A 21,339-nucleotide genomic window follows, 5' to 3' on the forward strand; every position below is an offset into this window, starting at 1 on the left:
GCATTGTGCAGATGGTACCAACTTCTGTCATTCTGTGTCTTTGGTTCAGGGGGAGAATATTGCAGAGGTTGAATACGATACCAATCAAACAGGTTGCTATATCCTGGAAGGTGTCAAACTCATTGAGTGTTGCTAAAGTTGTACTCATCCAGGTAAGTGGGAAATATTCCAACACGCTTCTACCTGTTGACTTGTAGAAAGTGGATGATTTATTAGAAACTAGTCACTCAACAGAACACTCTCATTCATAGCATTGTTCTTTATCATAGAATCATAGATTCCCAAAGTATGGACACAGGCCATTTGGCCCAACAAGTCCACACCAACTCTCCAAGGAGTTTCCCACCCAGACCCATTCCTCAACCCTATTACTCTACACTTCCCCTAACTAATGAACCTAGCCTACACACCCCTGAAAACTGTGGGCAATTTAGCATGGTCAATTCACCTAACCTGCATGTCTTTGGACTGTGGGATGAATCCCCAGCATCCAGAGTAAACCCACACAGACCCGTGGAGAATATGCAAATTCCACACAGACAGTCGCCCGAGGTTGGAATCGAACTGGCTCCCTGGTGGTGTAAGGCAGCAGTGCTAACCACTGAGCCACCGTGCCACCCATCTGGCTTGGAATAAGCAAATTGTTGTGAGTAGAGAATTCCAGAGGTTCAATCCAGAGATGATGAAGGAATAGTGATATAATGCTAAGTCAAGATGGTGTGCCGCTTAGAGGGAGTCTTGAAGATGGTAATGTGCTCATGCTTCTGCTGCCCTTGCCATTCTATGTAGGAGAATTTGTGATACTGGAAAGCTCTGCTAAAGGGGGCTTAGCAAGTTTCTTCAGTGCATATTGCAGATGGTACCAAGTGCTGTCAATCTTGTAGGCATATGGTCCAATTATGGGTTTGGTTAATGGTAACTCCCAGCTTGTTGATAGTAGAAGATTCAGTGATGCTAATGCCATTGAATGTCAAAGGGATACGATTAAGTTCTTTCTTTTGGTAATAGTTATATTCCTGCTATTTGTGTGGCACAAATTCTAACCATCAGATCAAGCCTAAATATTGTCCAGGTCATGTTGCATGTAGACACAGATTGATTCAGTACTTCAGGAGTGCAAACAGTTGTGAACACTATGCAAGCATCAGAGAAAATTCCCAGTTTTAATCGCAAAGAACTCCAGCAGTGAGGTGCTCAGACTGAAATGACTGGCTGCCAAAGCCATATTTCTTTGAGCTATTAATGACTTCCACCAGTGACAAAGTCCCATCTACCCCTTCACAGTGACTTACATTTTATGTCAAATCCTTGATAGCACACTCTGTCAAAACTGCGTTCATGCAAAGGGATAATACACTCATCTTACTGCCTGAATTGACCAAAGATGCAATGACATTGAGGAAATCAATGGATTGAGCACCAAACCTGCTGGATAGAACTGATGATAACCATTACTATTATTTTACTGATGATTAAGAATAAAGTGATGGGGTGACCATTGGTCAGATTGCATTTGTTCTGCTTTTTGTGGACAAGACAAACCTGGACAATTCTACATTTCTAGGTAAATGCCAATGTGTAGCTTTATGGGAATAGCTTGGTGAGGGCACACCTTACTTAAGTGACAGGTAAACTGGTAAAATGGATTCATACTTATTCCTGTGCCTTCTGCTCCTCCCTGATGCCATGTGAAATGAATTCAATTGACAGAAGAGAAGGCAACTTTAATTGTGGGAACCTGAGGAGAAAACCAAGATGAATCATCCATTCAGCCCTTCTGGCTGAAGAAATTGCAAGTGTTCAGCCTTGTCTTTTGCACTAATGTGCTGGACTGTGCCATCTGGGGATGTTTATGGGGGCTTCTTCTTCAGTTTGATGTTTAATTGTTCACCATCATTGACAACTGGATGTAATTGAACTGTGGAACTTTGATCTGAGTCACTGGATGGGGAATTGACCTGCTATGATTATTGCATCTCTCTGTTGATATGCTTGATGTTCCATGCATTTTACCAAGATTTCACCTAATTTGTAGGAACACCTGCTGCTGGCATGTACTCCTATAATTCTAAGTCAGCTTTGAGGGAGTCTTGAAGATCGTAATATGCTCATGCTTCTGCTGCCCTTGCCTTTCTATGTAGGAGAGATTTCATTAAACTATAGTTGATACCCTGTATTGATGGTAATATTGGGTCACGGTATATCCTGGGCCATAAGGATAAAGATTGTAATGGAATATATTTGGTATGAGTTCAGATCAGATAAGTTTAGGTCAAACTTCATGAGGATCTTACCATCTCTGTCCTAAACCACTATGTTGCCAGCCTTCTAGCAGAATCTCTAACCTGACTACTGAAGTCACTGTTACATCACAGCATATTAACATTTTCATATCTTTTAAAGCCTGGCTGTACATATTACAGCTCTGCTGATGTTGATTTCCAACAATACCTCGTGCGTGCTCAGTATTGGGATACTATATTTACTCTGAATCTAGCCCCCTTAAGTGGGAGTGCTACATAATACAATGAAGGATATCTTCAGTAGAAGAACTGGACTTCCTACTGGACTTCACAAGGACAGAGCATTGGTCATTTCTATCAATTTGTCCTTGTGTGCACATGCACATGTGATTCAGATTGATAAGGACAAAGTAGGTTCTTCTATCTTGTTCATTATTTCACTACCAGCCATATACACACTCTGGATGATATATTCCTCAGTTAGTAATTATGTTAATAAGCCAATCTTGGTATTGGACATTGAAGTCATCCATCTAGAGTACATTCTGCACCTTGGCTACCATACTTGCTTCTTCTGAGTGGTGATTACTTGGAGGAGTGATTCATCAGCTTGAGAGGACAATAGGAGAGAATCCGAAGGATTTTTTATTTGCCTATGTAGAACTGGATGTCACTTCAAGAAGTCCAAAAACAATGTTGAAGACTCCCAAGGTCATGTCCTCCCAACTGTATGCCACTGTGCTTCCACTGCTGGTAGGTCTATTCTGCCAGTTAACCCGGATATAACCAAAGATGGTAATGTCTGGGCCATTGATTACAATGAGTATTGGTAGTCAGTCTGTTGCTAAACAGGTTTGTGAGACAGTTCTCCCAATTTTGGCACAGTCTCAAATAGCTATTTGGGAGACATTCCTTGCAAGGTTGACTGGGTTAGATGTGTCTTTCTTGTTTCATGTAGTCTGGGTACTAGTCTGGATTATCTATCAGATTTAATTTTATTCAACTTTTCTACATTTTGATACAAGTGAATGACTTTCTAGGTCATTTCATAGGCTGGTTAAAAGTCAATGATACTGCTCTGGCTCTGGAGTCACATAGAGACCAGACAGGCGAAAGATGGCAGATTGCTTTCCTAACAGACGTCAGGGATCCAAACAGATGTTTATGACAATCTGGTGGATTGATGGTCACGTTTACTGAAACTTGCTTTTTAAAATTAGAAAGATCTGTGCATGATACATTTTCAGATGAATTTAAATTGTATTAGTTGTTGCCGTGAGATTTGAATATATATATGTCTGAAGCATTATTCTAGGCTTCTGAAATACTAGTCCAACACTAATTCATTCAAATTCCGAGAATTTTCACAGCATTTTGATTTTATTTTGTTGAATAGAACATAAGTACCTGCTTGTCTTCTTATGATTTTAATCATAAGTTTAAAAGATGTTTTACTTACCAAGATTGCTGCCATCATGCAGCAATATTAGCATGTCCCCTGTGATGAGAGCTGCAGTGAGTCAGATGATATGCAATTTTATAGTGACAGAACTGTTGCATAATGTAACATAGAGTCATACTCCTTAGGATTGTTTATGAACAAAACAGAATGAGGTAAATTTTGTAAAGTTCTGCTTCAGTGCAGAATCTCATTAGCTAGGACAATGGGGTATCGGTCAGTTACAAGGTTGAGGCTGATTTTCTATCTCGCAGAACTTCATGTCAGGATCTGTGTTTCGCCAAAGTGACTGCTCTCATTGCCTCTCTGATTTATATAGTTGCAATTAATGTTCTGGTTCTTTGTATTTTCTTATCATGCACAGTGTCTTTCACTGCCACATTTTTCTCTCATAATCTCCAAATCACTTTTCCAACTTTTCACTGTTTCTACAGATCTTTCCTCTTTCTGACTCGTCATTTATCAGATCTCTGTAGATAGTCATTGAATGTTAAAGGAGCATATGCTGAGGCAAGGCATATGTGTTTGATTCCTGAATTTTCAATCCATATAGAAAAAAAAACACACATAAAATAGTGCCAGAGGTGAGCATTTAAATGAGTTAAGTGAGGGAAGTAAGTGAATATTCAGTTGCTTTTGTCTAAACAAAGCAGCTGACTGATGAATAATTCTGGTCTTTAAATTAAGTGAATTTTCAGTTTGTACTGAGGTTTCTCCTTTTGATATAAAGTATAACATTGATTCTGGTGAAGAAAAAAATTATAATGAAGTGCAAAGAACAGATATACTAGAATGATTTGCTCAGAAATTTTAGAAATTGATTAAGGTGGCAGTTTGAATGATGTGTTACGAGTGTAGTCAGTAGAACTCCAAAGTGATCCAGAGTGAACAAGGAAATGCAGCTAAAACAGCATGGTGTCAAAATAGAGGAGCTTGAACTTGAGCTGCAGGTATTGCACAACATCAGTGAGGGGGAATATTACCTGGACAAATTCTTCGCACAGATGGGAAGGTGCCTCAGATTTGGACATTCAAATGTTATTTCTGATCAGGGGCCGAAGTGTGTAACTGCAGGCTAGGCAGTTCATGGCGAGCCAAAAGTTAGCTTTCAAGAAACCTTGGCCCCTGCAATAGTCCAATTGTTGCAAGATTGTTGCAAGCTGTGTGGACAAGAGTAGAGACTGGTGGAAAGATGACCAAACTAATCATAGTACCTTGGTGTTTTGGTTCTGTTCGCCGAGCTGGGAATTTGTGTTGCAGACGTTTCGTCCCCCATCTAGGAGACATCCTCAGTGCTTGGGAGCCTCCTGTGAAGTGCTTCTGTGCTGTTTCCTCCGGCATTTATAGTGGTTTGTCTCTGCCACTTCCGGTTGTCAGTTCCAGCTGTCCGCTGCAGTGGCCGGTATATTGGGTTCATGTCAATGTGTTTGTTGATAGCATCTGTGGATGAGTGCCATGCCTCTAGGAATTCCCTGGCTGTTCTCTGTTTGGCTTGTCCTAAAATAGTAGTGTTGTCCCAGTCGAACTCATGTTGTCTATCATCTGCGTGTGTGGCTACTAAGGATAGCTGGTCGTGTCGTTTTGTGGCTAGTTTGTGTTCATGGATGCGGATCGTTAGCTGTCTTCCTGTTTGTCCTATGTAGTGTTTTGTGCAGTCATTGCATGGGATTTTGTACACTACATTGGTTTTGCTCATGCTGGGTATCGGGTCCTTTGTCCTGGTGAGTTGTTGTCTGAGAGTGGCTGTTGATTTGTGTGCTGTTATGAGTCCTAGTGGTCACAGTAGTCTGGCTGTCAGTTCAGAAATGTTCTTGATGCATGGTAGTGTGGCTAGACCTTTGAGTTGTGGCATGTCCTTGTTCCATTGTCATTCCCTTAGGCATCTGTTGATGAAATTGCAGGGGTATCCGTTTTTGGCGAATACATTGTAGAGGTGTTCTTCTTCCTCTTTTTGCAGTTCTGGTGTGCTGCAGTGTGTTGTGGCCCTTTTGAACAATGTCCTAATGCAACTTCTTTTGTGTGTGTTGGGGTGGTTGCTTTCGTAGCTCAGGACTTGGTCTGTGTGTGTGGCTTTCCTCTAAACCTTTGTGGCGAATTCTCCATTCGGTGTTCTCTGTACCATCACGTCTAGGAATGGGAGTCGGTTGTCCTTTTCTTCCTCTCTAGTGAATCGGATTCCTGTGAGTCTGGCGTTGATGATCCGGTGTGTGTTCTCTATTTCTGTGTTTTTAATTATTACAAAGGTGTCATCCACATATCTGACCCAGAGTTTGGGTTGAATTTGCGGTAAGACTGTTTGTTCTAATCTTTGCATTACTGTTTCTGCTATGAGTCCAGAGATGGGTGAGCCCATGGGTGTTCCATTGAGTTGTTCATATATTTGGTTGTTGAATGTGAAGTGTGTTGTGAGGCACAGGTCCAGTAGTTTGAATATGCAGTCTTTGTTGATAAGTTCCCTGTCTTGTTGTCTGTTCTGTATGTCCAGCAGGTTGGCTATTGTTTCTCTGGCTAAGGTTTTGTTGATAGAGGTGAACAGTGCCTTTACATCAAATGAGACCTAGTTTCCTACTTGTCTATGTGTATATTTCTGACAATGTCCAAAACACTACATCATTTACTGCATCCGCTACACCCGATGTGGCCTCCTCTATATTGGGGAGACAGGCCGCCAACTTGTGGAACGTTTCAGAGAACACCTCTGGAACACCTGGACCAACCAACCCAACCACCCCGTGGCTCAACACTTCAATTCCCCCTCCCACTCCACCAAGGACATGCAGGTCCTTGGACTCCTGCATCGCCAGACCATAGCAACACTACATCTGGAGGAAGAGCGCCTCATCTTCCACCTAGGAACCCTCCAACCACAAGGGATGAACTCAGATTTCTCCATTTTCCTCATTTCCCCTCCCCCCACCTTGTCTCAGTCCCAACCCTCGAACTCAGCACCACCTTCCTAACCTGCAATCTTCTTCCTGACCTCTCTGCCCCCACCCCCACTCCGGCCTATCACCCTCACCTTATCACCCTCACCTTAACCTCCTTCCACCTATCGCATTTCCAATGCCCCTCCCCAAGTCCCTCCTCCCTACTTTTTATCTTAGCCTGCTTGGCACACTTTCCTCATTCCCGAAGAAGGGCTCATGCCCGAAACGTCGATTCTCCTGCTCCTTGGATGCTGCCTGACCTGTTGCGCTTTTCCACCAACACATTTTCAGATATTCTGGTTGCTCAGGCAACATTTGAAGCATGCTGGGACCAGTGTCCTGGCAAATCAAATATAAAAGGTAAAGTTGCCATGGTCCTACCAGGCCATAAAACTACTCTCTATTTAGAAAAAAGGTGACTGGTAGTGGCTTATCCTGAGGGTGAACACACTTCAGGCAAGGGGAAAGGTTAAGAAGGAGGTCCTTTACAGTAACATGGTATGGGAATTAAATTCACACAGCTGTCATCAATCTACGTCACAAACCAGACATCCAGCTAACTTGAGTTAACTGACTTCTAAAGAATAACTTGGGCAGTGGAAAATTAGATGGAGCAGGGTTCTGGAAAGGGGCTACATAGACCTACAGGCTATGGCAATACATAGGCTGAGAATAAAATGGAAATATTGCAGGGAAGCTATTTTACTAATGAAAGCCAAAATGGAATAAGAAGGGATAGTGTCTCAACATTTAAAAAAGCAGTAAGTAGGGCCAAAGGCAGAGAAAAAAATGGGAAAGAGGCAAAATGGATAGTTTTTTAAAATATAAAGTACATATTAAACAAAATGAATGAATTAACAGTAGAGATAGAGTTTAATGGGTGTGATCTAAAACTATTATGAAAACAATTCCAAAAAAACCAAAGATGGGAAGTAAATATCTAGGATAACTGACTTCTGAAAGGATGGGAAAGAAGAAAATGGTGATAGGATAACTTTCATGTACAGGATGGAACAGCAGCAAGACGTGATCTTGAATCAGAAGAGATAGAATCCACATAGGCGGAGCTAAGAAATAACAAGGGGAAGAAGACATTGTTAAGAGTAACCTAAATTCCCCTGACAATACATACTGTAAGACAGAGACTAAATTAGGGGATGATGATGGCATGTATATAAAAAGCAGTAGATTCAGCATTGCTGACTTTAATCTTCAAATAGTTTGGGAGTGTCAAATCAGCAGTGGTAGCCTTGAGGAAGAATTCATACAGTGTATTCAGGATGGTTTCCGAGAACAATATGTTTTGGATCCAATCAGGAAGTGAACTGTTATGAATCTTGTAATGTGTAATATGGTGGTTTTATAAATAATCTTAGAATCAATGATCCCCTAAAAAACTGTGACAATGATAGAATTTGACATTCAGTTTGGCAGAGAGAAACATTGGTCGCAAATAACTGAGCTAAGCTTAAACAAGAGTCATTGCAAAGGAATGAGGGCAGAGTTGGCTGGAATGGACTGAAAAAGGAGTTTAGCAGAAAAGGCAGTTAATGAACAATGATGAACATTTAAGAAAACAGATCTTGGCTCGCAGTAAAGATATATCCCATTGAGGAAGAAGGATTCTAGATCTAGAAAGAGGATAAAGTGACTATGGTTAATCAATGAAATTAAGGATAGCATCAAATTGAAACAAAAGAAGACATTACAAAGGTTTGTGGTGGGATTAGGAAAGTTTTAAAACCAACAACAATTAACCAAAATATTAAAGAGGGAGAAAATAAACCCATAAGGTTAAACAGGAAATAAGTATAAAAACAGAATGTAAGAACTTCTTCAAATACAGATTAAGGACAGCGAGAGAGGCTAAATTGAACACAGCGCCCTTAGAGAACAATGATGGGAACATAATAATGAGGAACAAGGAAAGGCTGAAGAGTTGAATAAATACTTTGCATAAGTTTTCATGGGAGAGGACATTAATAACATGCCAAAAATATTAAATTGGGGGAACATGTGGGGAAAATAAATAATAACTATAGAATAACTAGATATAATAAAATAGCACAGAGAAAAAGTATTATGGGCTAAAGGATGATAGATCTCTTGGACCAGATGGATTGCACCCCAGATAATATTGGAAGAGATAACTACAGAGATATTGGGTGCGCAGGTAGTAATCTTCTAAGAACTTTTAGATCTTGGGACTGTCCCAGAGGGTGAATACTTACAGTGTAACACCCTTATTCAGAAAGAGAGGACAACAATAAAATAGGAAACTATAGGCCAGTTTGCTTAACATCTATCATTGAGAAAACATTATTTTAAAGGATATAATAGCAGAAGTCAAGACATATATAATACAATCAGGCAGAGTCAATATGGTTTCCTGAAGGGAAAATCATGGCTGACAAATTGATTTAAATTCTTTGAGGTGATAATAAGCAGGGTAGTTAAAAGTGAACCAGTAGATGAAATATATTTTTATTTTGATCTAGCATTTGATAAAATCTGCACATAAGACTACTTAATAAAATAAAAGCCATAGTGTTTGGAATAGTATGGACAAAGGATTGACAAGCTAATTGAAGACATAGAGTTGGGATAAAGGAGGCATTTTTAGGATGGCAAGCTATAACTGGTGAAGTGCCACAGACATGCTTGAGTATACTGTCACCAAGTATGTGGATAATACAAAAAACAGGGAGGAGGCAAGTAGTGAAGATGACATTAGGAGTATGTAAAGGGAGTTAGACAGTTATCTGAAGTCCTAGAAAAGCAAACAGTAAGTAGCTCTAACTGATATCTGCCATGATTTTCATGTTAGGAATTGGCAATGTATAATTTCTTGGGGAAGAAGATGAGAACACGTGGCATGTGTGGCACATTGGCTCAGTGGTTAACACTGCTAGATTAGAATGGTGCTGGAAAAGCACAGCAGGTCTGGCAGCATCCGAGGAGCAGGAGAATTGACATTTTGGGCAAAAGCCCTTCATCAGGAATGAAGGCAGGGAGTCTCCGGGGTGGAGAGATAAATTGGAGGGGGGGTGGGACTGGGGAGAAGGTAGCCAAGAGTAAAATAGGTAGATGGAGGTGGGCATGTTGGTGATAGGTCAGAGAGGAGGGTTAAGTGGATAGGTGGGAAGGAAGATGAGCAGATAGGATCGGTCATGAGGATGGTGTTGAGCTGGAAGTTTGGAACTGAGGTAAGGTGGGGGGAGGGGAAATGAGGAAACTGGTGAAGTCCACATTGATGCTCTGGGGTTGAAGTGTTCTGAGGCGGAAGATGAGGTGTTCTTCTTCCAGGTGTCGGGTGGTGAGGGAGCACCGGTGAAGGAGGCCCAGGACCTGCATGTCCTCAGCAGAGTGGGTGGGGAGTTGAAATGTTGGGCCAAGGGGTGGTGGGGTTGATTGTGCGGGTGTCCCAGAGATGTTCCCTAAAGCACTTTGCGAGAAGGCGTCCAGTCTCCCCAATGTACAGGAGACTGCATCGGGAGTAATGAATACAATAAATGACATTGGTGGATATGCAGGTGAAACTTTGATGAATGTGAGGTGGGAGGTGTTGGCGCAGGTTTTACAATTCCTGCAGTGACAGGGGAAAGTGCCAGCAGGGGAGGGTGGGTTGTAAGGGGGGGCATGGACCTGACCAGGTAGTCACAGAGGGAGCGGTCTTTGCAGAAAGCGGAAAGGGGTGGGGAGGAAAATATATCCCTGGTGGTGGGGTTCGTTTGGAAGTGACGGAAATGTCGGCGGATGATTGGTTTATGTGAAGGTTGGTAGAGTGGAAGGTGAGGACCATGGGGCTTCTGTCCTTGTTACGGTTGGAGGGGTGGGGTTTGAGGGCGGAGATGCGGGATGTGAATGAGATGCGTTGGAGGGCACCTTCAACCACGTGGAAAGGGAAATTGCGGTCTTTAAAGAAAGAGGCCATCTGGTGTGATCTGTGGTGGAACTGGTCCTCCTGGGAGCAGATACGGCAAAGGCAGAGGATTTGGGAATACGGGATGGCATATTTGCAGGAGGTGGGGTGGGAAGAGGTGTAATCCAGGCAGCTGTGGGAGTCGGTGGGTTTGTAAAAAATGTCAGTGCCAAGTCAGTAGTCATTGATGGAGATGGAGAGGTCCAGGAAGGGGAGGGAAGTGTCAGAGATGGTCCAGGTAAATTTAAGATTGGGGTGGAATGTGTTGGTGAAGTCAATGAACTGCTCAACCTCCTCGCGGGAGCACAAGGAGGAAGTGGGGAGTGGTGCCGGTGTAACTATGAAAGATGGACTGGTCTACGTAGCCGACAAAGAGACAGGCATAGCTGGGGCCCATGCAGGTTCCCATGGCTACCCCTTTGGTCTGGAGGAAGTGGGAGGATTTGAAGGAGAAATTGTTAGGGGTGAGGACCAGTTCAGCCAAACGAATAAGATTTTAATGTGGAAGGGTACTGTTGGGGATGTCGGGAGAGGAAGAAATGGAGGGCTTGGAGGCTCTGGTCATGATGGATGGAGGGGTAGAGGGATTGGATGTCCATGGCGAAGATGAGGCATTGGGAGCGGGAGAAATGGAAGTCTTGGAGGAGGTGGAGGGCGTGGGTGGTATCCCGAATGTATGTGGGGAGCTCCTGGACTGGGGGGATAGGACAAGTATCGAGGTAGGTGGAGATGAGTATGCAGGAGCAGGAGCATACTGAGACAATGGGTCGGCCAGGGTGGTCAGGCTTGTGCATCTTGGGAAGGAAGCAGAACTGGGCAATGCGGAGTTCCTGGGCTACAAGGTTGGAAGCTGTAGGTGGGAGATCTCCTGATGTGATGAGGACGTGAATGGTCTTGAAGATGATGGTTTGGTGATGGGGGGTGGGGTCATGGTTGAGGGGGCGGTAGGAGAAGGTGTCTTCGAGTTGGCAGCTGGCTTCAGCGGTGTAGAGGTCAGTGCGCCAAACTACCACTGCACACTCTTTATCTGCTGGTTTGATGATGAGGTTGGGATTGGAGTAGAGGGAGTGGAGGGCTACGCGTTGTGAAGGTGAGAGGTTGGAGTGGGGGAGGGAGTTAGACAGGTTGAGGCGGTTAATGTCTCGACAGCAGTTGGAAATAAAGAGATTGAGGGCAGATAATAGGCCAGCACGGGGTGTCCAGGTGTCCACGGGGTGTTGGAGACGTGTGAAAGGGTCCTCAGAGGTGGGCGGGAGTCCTGATTGAACAAGTAAGCTCTGAGATGGAGGCAGAGGCAGCGGAAGAAGTGTTTAATGTCACGATGCATATTGAATTCATTTGTGCATGGACGGAGTGGGATAAAGGTAAGGCCTTTGCTGAGGACTGATCATTCGTCCTCAGTGAGGGGGAGGTTCGGGGGGATGGTGAAAACTCGGCAGGGCTGGAAGCTAGGACCCAGTGTTGGTGTGGAGCTGGGAGTGGGGGCAAAGCCTGTAATTGGAGTGGGCGTGGTGGTAGAGGGAAGGTGGATGGAGTCATGAGCAGGGGTGATGTTCCCCTCAGGGTTCTGGGGGGACAGGGATGGTGACAGTGGAATCTGTGGGGGGCGTGTCGGCAGTATGCAGGTGAGTGGCATTGGTGGGGACAGAAGTGGTGGCGAACACGGCAGTGGGGGTGGGGGCGGAAGTCACTGAATGTGTGATGTTAGTGATGACATGAGGGGTGGAAGTGATGTCACGCATGGTGCATGTCAAATTGTGAGGTGCAGAAGTGGCCATGATGGGGGCAGAAGTGATGTCATTGATCGCCGAGTTGTTCCGGAGTTTCTCTGGAATGTTCTGGAATGTTTGAGGAGTGCTGGTTATGGACATGGGTATATAAAAGTTTGTTGTACTTAGTTTTTGACATTTGAGATGGTGTTGAAATACAGTTTGTTGAAAGTATGAATTCTTCTTAGGAAGTAGTACAGAAGGGGTCCTTTGCAGTTCTGCCTCATAGCACCAGGGACCCGGGTTAGATTCCTGCCTGGGGTGACGGTCTGTGTGGAGTTTGCACATTCTCCCCGTGTCTGTGTGGATTTCCTCCGGGTGCTCTAGTTTCCTCCCATAATCCAAAGACATGCAGGTCAGGTGAATTGGTCAAGCTAAATTGCCCATAGTGTCAGGTGCATTAGTCAGGGGTAAATGTTGGTTAGGGGAATGGTTCTGGATGGGTTACTGTTCAGAGGGTCGGTGTGGACTTGTTGTGCTGAACGGCCTGTTTCCATACTGAAGGGATTCTAATTGTAAATTCTACTCAGAACTGGGAGCGACATAGAAGCGAATTAGGTTTAGCTCGTAATGAGATGTAAATACATACAAAAGTCATCACTCATTACCCAAAACGTGTGAACTCACTGTTTTAACTTTAAGGGAAAAACTTGAAATATTTCTCTCAGAGTTGAGATTCTGATTTTCTAATTTTTGCCATATTTTTCAAAATTTTTCACCAATGCCCATTGTGCTCAAGAGAGTAGAAGATTTTGGCCAGAATCTTTGGATCATTACTCTAGGCTTCTGGATTCGTAATTCAGTAAAATGACCACAGTGCTTGCATAATCATAATTTATAATAGCATAGCAAGGCAGGTTATCAATTCTGGATGGTGAATTAAACCAATATTAACAAATCCCTTATGCAGTTTAATTTATTGATATTTGGTGATTTCTGATGACTTCCTGTGAGTTGTGGAAAGTCTGTTTTGTGGCTTTTGCTATATGCTAATTGGTACCTGGTTTCTACTTGCATATTTCAGAACATGTATGACAATTGAAAGTGCCCAATCTGTAACCTATTCTGAATCCTCGTAAATGAATTATTTTCTCTGAGGCAATCTCTCAAGATTGAGGATGACCTGCTTCCACTCAAGTTCGATTATTTTGAAAAGTTGTGTGATCTGCATTTGTTGCAAAAACATGAATTGCTGGTGAAATTTCACAGGCCTAGCAGCATCTCTGGAAAGAAAGCAGAATCAACATTTCAGATCCAAATCATTGACCTTGCTTTCTTTCCATAGTAATGCCAGACCTGCTGAATTTCACCAGCAATTTCAGTTTTGTTTCAGATTTTTAGCAACCACAGTCCCTCATTGTTTTCCATTTGTTGTTTTTGTTGATACCATGTATTGGGCAAGTGGTGCTTGAAGGTTTGGGTCAATGAAGTTTTTGAAGGTTTCTGCTCACCCTCCATGCCTGGACTTTGCCATCACATACGAAGTGTTCAATGCCATCCTGAATAAGCCTTCTTCAATTTGATTAGTCACAAGCTAATGTTTTCCATGATTCAATGGATTTGTTTGACCTATTTACAGATACTTTGAAGGCATCCTTAAAATATTGGACTTTCCCATTGGGGAGTAAATGAGTATTATGGAAGAAAACATACTGTATTGTATAAATCCCCTTTAAGGTTTACATGTAACAACAATTTTTGTTTTAAGTGTGCCATCTGGTCTTATTCAGTATAGTGGGTTATCTCCCAGTAGAAATGTATGATGTTTTGGCCAATAATATATGATGGATAGGCATTGAGGGAATCAGTATTTCATTTAGATGCTTAAAATGCAAAGGTACTCTTGATTAAGGAGCTCCTTAAGCAGGCAACATTTTCCTTCCCTGCTCAAAGTTATTTCACAGAAACTCTTCGAAACCATACATGGCTGTACATCCTCCCCTTACGTCTCAGACATTCAGATCTAACACTGCATGATCAAACTGTCTGTGTGTGGTTCTGAAACCACCTTTTATGGCTTTTTTCCAGTGCTGTCCCAGTAACTGATCAAACGATTTAAATAAGTAATGAGTTCTAATGGGTTTATTTGCATTCATTGATCAGCAATGAAATTGGTCATCGCTGTGAAATACAAATAGAAGGATCATGTAAATAAAAAGAAAAGGGGAAAACAAAACCAAGAGATTTAGAATCTCCTCAGTTTAGGGGACTGACTCTATGCTGGCCGGGTCACAGTCACTGTTTTACTACTGGTTTAAGGTTAACACTAAGGAGGAGAGTTTTTTTTTTCTCTCACCCTTGTTTAAGGTAGACATTTTGATTTTTGGTTTTCTTTATTGTTTGTTGAGTTTATTTTTCTGGGTTTCTTTCTAAAAAAAAATAAAAGGATCGTGTAAGGAAAATAGCTTACAGCTCCTGATCTGTGCTTTATAATGATTGGAGAACAATGTGTGAGAAATCTTCTATCCTTCGTAAAAAGGTTTTGAAGGCAAATAATTAAAGGTCGATGGCTTTCACTAACCTTAGGAATTCTTAGACTGCTTTGTCAATTAAAGTATGATGCAAGCAAGTTCCTATATGGCTCGCTGGTGACTTGTTTAAAAACAATTGAAAAGCTGTTTTTACACTCTGCTGGGTTCCAGTTTCTAATTGCAAAGATATTTGCAACATTAACACTAACAATAATCAACACAACAATATGACATACTATTAATTTTTGACCTAAATAGATCCAGAACACACATTTAAAGAGGCAAATGTTGTTAGGTGCGATGGTAATTTGACTGATATATTGTCTGTGACGCATAGAAAATTCCACTTTTTATCTTGGTAAATATTATTTCTGCATGTAGTACATTTCCATTCAGAACAAAATTACTGTCAATTAATGTGAATAAGTCTGATAATCAGTGAGTGCAGGTGTTTATTGTTGCATTCAGTTAGAATCTAATCTAACAAATTTGATAACTGAAAGAAACCACTTTCTTTGTGCAAGTGGCAACTCTATCAGCATGATACAAAAAAAAGACCTTGAGATACTTAATGTTATCAAACCATTATTGTCTAAAATATTTAGAAAAAGTTAATTTCAGCACAAGTTTAAGTTCTAACTGTGGATGGGCTCACTGCTTTCACCTTCAGTCTGCTCGGCTCTTTAGGATAATATAACAAACATGAACTAATCACCAGGTGTCAAGGTTAATAAGAATGTTCTGCTGTGGTTCTGTTCGCCGAGCTGGGAATTTGTCTTGCAAACGTTTCGTCCCCTGTCTAGGTGACATCCTCAGTGCTTGGGAGCCTCCTGTGAAGCGCTTCTGTGATGTTTCCTCCGGCATTTATAATGGCCTGTCTCTGCCGCTTCTGGTTCTACAACCGGAAGCGGCAGAGACAGGCGACTACAAATGCCAGAGGAAACATCACAGAAGCGCTTCACAGGAGGCTCCCAAGCACTGAGGATGTCACCTAGACAGGGGACGAAACGTTTGCAAGACAAATTCCCAGCTCGGCGAACAGAACCACAACAATGAGCACCCGAGCTACAAATCTTCTCCCAAACTTTGAAGAATGTTCTGCTTTGATGGAACTATCAGTATTTAGGTAATTTACGTTCCTCAGAAGGAATTGCTCCCATAGTGTCCTGTTTCAGATGACAGGATAAATTTGAACTTATGTTTTGTGAGTTGTGCTCACTAATCCATTCGATCGACCCCAAGCCCATCCTGTTACAGTCACATAACAACTATTATACATCTGCACCTCACAGCCCACCAACACCACCACATCCCAGAACCACTCAATCAACTCACCAAGGACCCACAGCAACAATCTTTCCTGCCTCAAACCCAGATAGAATTGACTCTAAGGTTTGACACATCTCATGTGTATACATTTCCAATGCCACTTTGTGCCACTCTCATTGTCGAGGAGAAAGTGAGACAGCTCAAAAGAAGATACTACCCTACCAAAAGCTTTGTGACAGAGTGCAATTCTTTAAGGCTAGCATTACACATCTGTGCAAATGTCTACATAATGATCTCCAGCCAACTCCATAGATGGATGTGCTGTCAACATAGTAATGCAAATGACATCTGCTCCGAATATTTTGGGGTGTGGATCATTCCAAATTGTTGCCTAAGAAGTGCATGTAATATAAATTACAGGTTTGGGGATGGTGATTATGACAATCATTTAACAGGCATCTGACATTATTTAACAAGACTTTGGCAGCAGAGTGAGAGAATCTTGGAAATCTAGCAATTACTGTTACGTTCCTTTCGGGAAGGAAACATACCATCCTCTCCTGGTCTAGTCCACATATGACTCCATATCTATAGCAATGTAATTGGCATTCAACCACCTTCTGAAATGACTTAATGAGCCAATCATTCCAAGGGCAAATAAGTTAGTCATCAAATTATAGCCTTGCCAGTCATGTCCACATCCTGTTCAGAATGAAAAAATTACTTGGGTTCTCATAGTCCCATAGGTTTCAAACATGTGACAAAGAAGGTTAAAATAATATCTTTGCTATGTCAACAAGAAAGTTAAAAATCACACAACACCAGGTTATAGTCCAACAGGTATAATTGGAAGCACTAGCTTTTGGAGCGCTGCTCCTTCTTCAGATGGTTGTCACCTGATGAAGGAGCATCGCTTCCGAAAGCTAGTGCTTCCAATTAAACCTGTTGGACTATAACCTGGTGTTGTGTGATTTTTAACTTTATCCACCCCAGTCCAATATCGGCATCTCCAAATCAACAAGAAAGGGTTTTGTGCATTCAATATACAGATCATCTGATGTAAACTCCAACTTGGTCAATGCATTTATTTTTCAATAAATGATATTCCCTGGTCTTTTCCATGAAGACCACTACGAAAAAGGAAGGATCACAATGGACAAGGCAGATTCCATAATATTATGGTTCATGACTGTACTCGAGAAACTGAGAATCCAGCAACAGGCCAAATAGAACTAGACCCAAAACCTTTACAAGAATTAAGGAACAAACTTTCTGCCTGGACAGTAATGTTCTACAATGGGCAGCCAAGAACTATTGATTTTGTACCTGGCAACATCTTCCAAAATTTCTGCTTGTTTTCACCTGCCATGACTTCATCTCTGGTAGCTTCAGGCAAGGGATAAATATGACTTCTTCTAAAATATGCCTGAAAGTTAACAAGAGCCCAGGATTCATTCTGATATGCCTATGGAGGAGCCTTGAACATACTTAATGACCCAGCCTCAAAGATTCTCTTTGGTAAAGAATTCACCTTAGAAAATACATTCCTCTTTTAAATGCACAACCCTTGAGATTTTGAAATTATACCATCCAGTGCTAGACTCTCTCACAAGGAGGAACAATCTTTTTACATCCAACCTGCCAACTTCTCAAAGAATCTTATATGTTTCAATGAGGTCACCTCTCATTCTTCTATATCCCAATGAGCACAAACCCAATGTACTCAACCTCTCCTCATAAGAAAGTCCCTCCATCCTGGTATCAACTTAGTGAACCTTCTCTGGACTGCATCCAAAGCAGGTAATGGGCCCCAAACTGTTCACATTATTCAAGTAGTCCATTTTAACCCACAAGAGTGATGTAGGATATTAATTGGTATACAGAAGTATATGAAAAGTTATCTCAGTGCCGACTCTGAGAGTCCAAGAATTGATCTGTTCCAGTTACCCAGAAAAACACTAGCTGTACTGATGCTGAAGTATCTGTTCATCCCAAATCAAAAGGTCAGCATTCATCTCAAATTGAAAACTGATCAATGGATCACTCCCTCCCCTCCCCAAATATTATTGATTTTAGAGAATAGCAGCTCTCTGGGGATTTCTCCTTGAAACATACAGCAGTCTGCATTTTTCAGCAACAACGTCAATTGAATCATAACTGTTCCCAGGAAGAAGGCCATGTCTCATTCTCTTTCTCTCTTTCTCTCACTCTGTCAGATTTAGGCACAGACTGTATATTAGCCAACTTATTTTTGAAATTGAATTGAATTGAATTGAATTTATTATTACGTATATTGAGGCACAGTGAAAAGCTTTGTCTTGTGAGCAATATAGGCAAATCACAGAGTTAAGTAGCATAGACAGTAAGTAATAGGTAAACAGTGGCAAAACCAAAACACAGGTACAAGCGAATGTGAAAGGTTTGTGAGTCCATTTCAATATTCTAACTACAGTAGGGTAAGAAACTGTTTCAAAACTGACTGGTGCATGTGTTCAGGCTTTTGCACCTTCTCCCCAGTGGTAGAGGTAGTAGAAAAACATTGCCAAAGTGGGATGGATTTCTGAGAATGCTGGCGGCCTTTCCTTGACAGCGGGCCTGGTAGATAGAGTATATAGATGGGAGGTTGGTCTTTGTGATTGCCTGGGCCGAATTCACCACTCTCTGTAACTGTCTCTGATCTTGAATGGTACAGTTGCTATACCAGGTAGTGATACATCCAGACAGAATGCTCTTGATAGTGCACCTATAAGAGTTGGCAAGGGTATTCACCGTCATGCCAAATTTCCTCAGCTGCCTGAGGAAGAAGAGATGTTGTTGGGCCCTTGTAACCAGTGCATCCACATGAAGAATCCAAGAAAGCTTGTTGTGGATGACCACTCTCAGGAGCTTGACACTCTCCACTCGTAAATGGCATTAGTCTGGTATTTGGCGACGCAGTCATGGGTATACAGTGAGTACAGTTAGGGGCAGGGCACTCACCCCTGGAGGGGCTCCAGTGTTGAGTATTAGTGAGGATTAAATATTATCCCCAATTTTCACTAATTGTGGCTGTGGTTCAGGAAACTGAGGATCCAGTTGCAGAGATGGATCTTAGTCCGAGATCACTAAGTTTAATAATCAGTCTCGAGGAGCTTACAGTTGAAGGCTGAACTGTAGTCAATGAATAGGATTCTTACATAACTGTTTTTGGTGTCAAGATGTTCTAGGGAGGAGTGAAGGGCAAGTGACATGGCATCGGATGTGGATCTGTTGGTCCGATAGGCAAATTGAAGTGGGTCCAGAGTAGTGGGAAGGCTGGAGTTGATTACTGCCATGACCAGCCTTTCAAAGCACTTCATGACCACTGAAGTTAGGGCCACTGGGCGATAGTCATTCAGGCATGCTGCATGATGTTGATCCTCTTGAAACAGGCAGGGACAGTGGCCTGCTGCAGGGAGAGGTTGAAGATGTCCAAGAAGACCTCTGCCAGTTGAGCTGTGCATGCTCTGAGTACACAGCCTGGTACGCTGACTGGTCCCATCACATTCCTTGGATTCACATGAAATAAAACTGATCTGACCTCTGATGCAGTGACTGTTGGGATAGGTTCATCAGGACTAGTCAGAATAGGTGTTACCTCTCCACCGAAATTCTGCTCAAAGCGAGCATAGAAGGCATTGAGATGATCTGGGAGGGATGTGTCATTGTCCGTTATCTTTGGTAATAGGAGACAAAAAAAAATTAGCAGGTTAGGAAGTAGCATTTGTTTTAAATCTAATGAGCAAAGAATGTAGGGAAATAGTTCTCAATGTGAAAACCGCATTTATGAGAAAACTATTTACTATAAATTTGAATAGTTTATTTACAATGTTGCAAGCCTTTCTTGATATTTCAATTCACTCTCATAAAGAAAGAAGAATTAATGTGGTGACACATGTTCTTTGCACTGGCTGACATATAATCGATTTATGTTTTGATTTTTCTATTGTTCAACTGCAATTTGATTATTGTAACATATTAGTTATGTTACTGAATTAACTGTCTGAAGGCCTTGAGTTCAAATTCCAGCAATACTGGTTGTCAAATTAAGTTAATTAAATGTATTAATTTATATTCTAATGCCAGGAGAAGTGATCTTCAAAACTCCTCGACTTCTGTAAAAGAACACCCAAAACTAGTATAATCTAGAATGCAATTAGTTTGTGGTTTTGCAAGTCTGCCAGTCATAATACAAATGATTATTTCTCAGAACTGTGGGAGAAAAATCACAAATCCATCAGAGATGACCAAGAGATCATATCAGGAAAAAGACTTACCCAAGCTAGGCAAAGCCAACTGTGCAAACCGCTCCCTATTAATTTCAGGCACATAGTACTCAACTTGAGAGAGATTTCCGACAGATTAGTAAAATGACAGTCTGACACAGTGATGTTTCTAGCGTTGTTTTAGGCTCACAATATGTCAGAATCCTCATTGACATGATTGAGTATGTCACATGCCTTTTACAGAAAAAGGCAATGAACGTTGGTGACATGAGCAACTTTGTTTTTCATTCATTGGATGTGGGCTTTTCTAGCAACGCCAGCCTTTTGTTGCACAGCCCTAGTTATTCTGGAGATGATAGTGATGAGCTGTCTTCTTGAACTGCTGCAAACCTTTGTGTGAAGGAACATGCACTGTGTTGTTAAGAAGGGACTTTGACCAAGTGAAGGTACAGTGATATAGGTCCACTTCCAGATAGGATGTAGCATACAGGGGAACCTACAGATTGAGGAACTGAATCTCTATGGTGATGGATGGTATACCGATCAAGTAGTTGTTTTGTCCTGAATTTACTGAGTTTCACAAAGGTTGTTGGAGTTACACTCATCCAAGTGAATAGAGAGTGATGAATCGTAATTCTGATATGGGCCTTGTCAATAGTAAAGAGGCATTGATGAAACAAGAGGTAAATGTTATGTCTTGGAACTTCCAATTTCTGATCTGTGTTTGTAGTTACAGTTTTAATGTGACTGGTCTAGTTAAGTGGCTGGCTAATAACAATTCCCAGAAGCTTATTGTGAGGTTTCAATGATTAGAATGCCATTGAAAATCAAGGGGCAATGGTTAGGTCCTCTCCTGTTGGAGATGGTGATTGCCTTCTATCTGAGTGGCATAGATATTATTTATCTCTTATCAACCCAAGCCTGAATGGTACTCATTGTCTGAGGTTGCCAACGGTCATCACTTACCCTACTGTAGAATTAAAATGCTTTATTTATAATTGGACAAAGATTACTATGAATCTGGAGCCAACTGGT

Source organism: Chiloscyllium punctatum, chromosome 20 (genome assembly GCF_047496795.1).
Source record: "Chiloscyllium punctatum isolate Juve2018m chromosome 20, sChiPun1.3, whole genome shotgun sequence".
In the NCBI taxonomy this organism is placed as follows: Eukaryota; Metazoa; Chordata; class Chondrichthyes; order Orectolobiformes; family Hemiscylliidae; genus Chiloscyllium; species Chiloscyllium punctatum.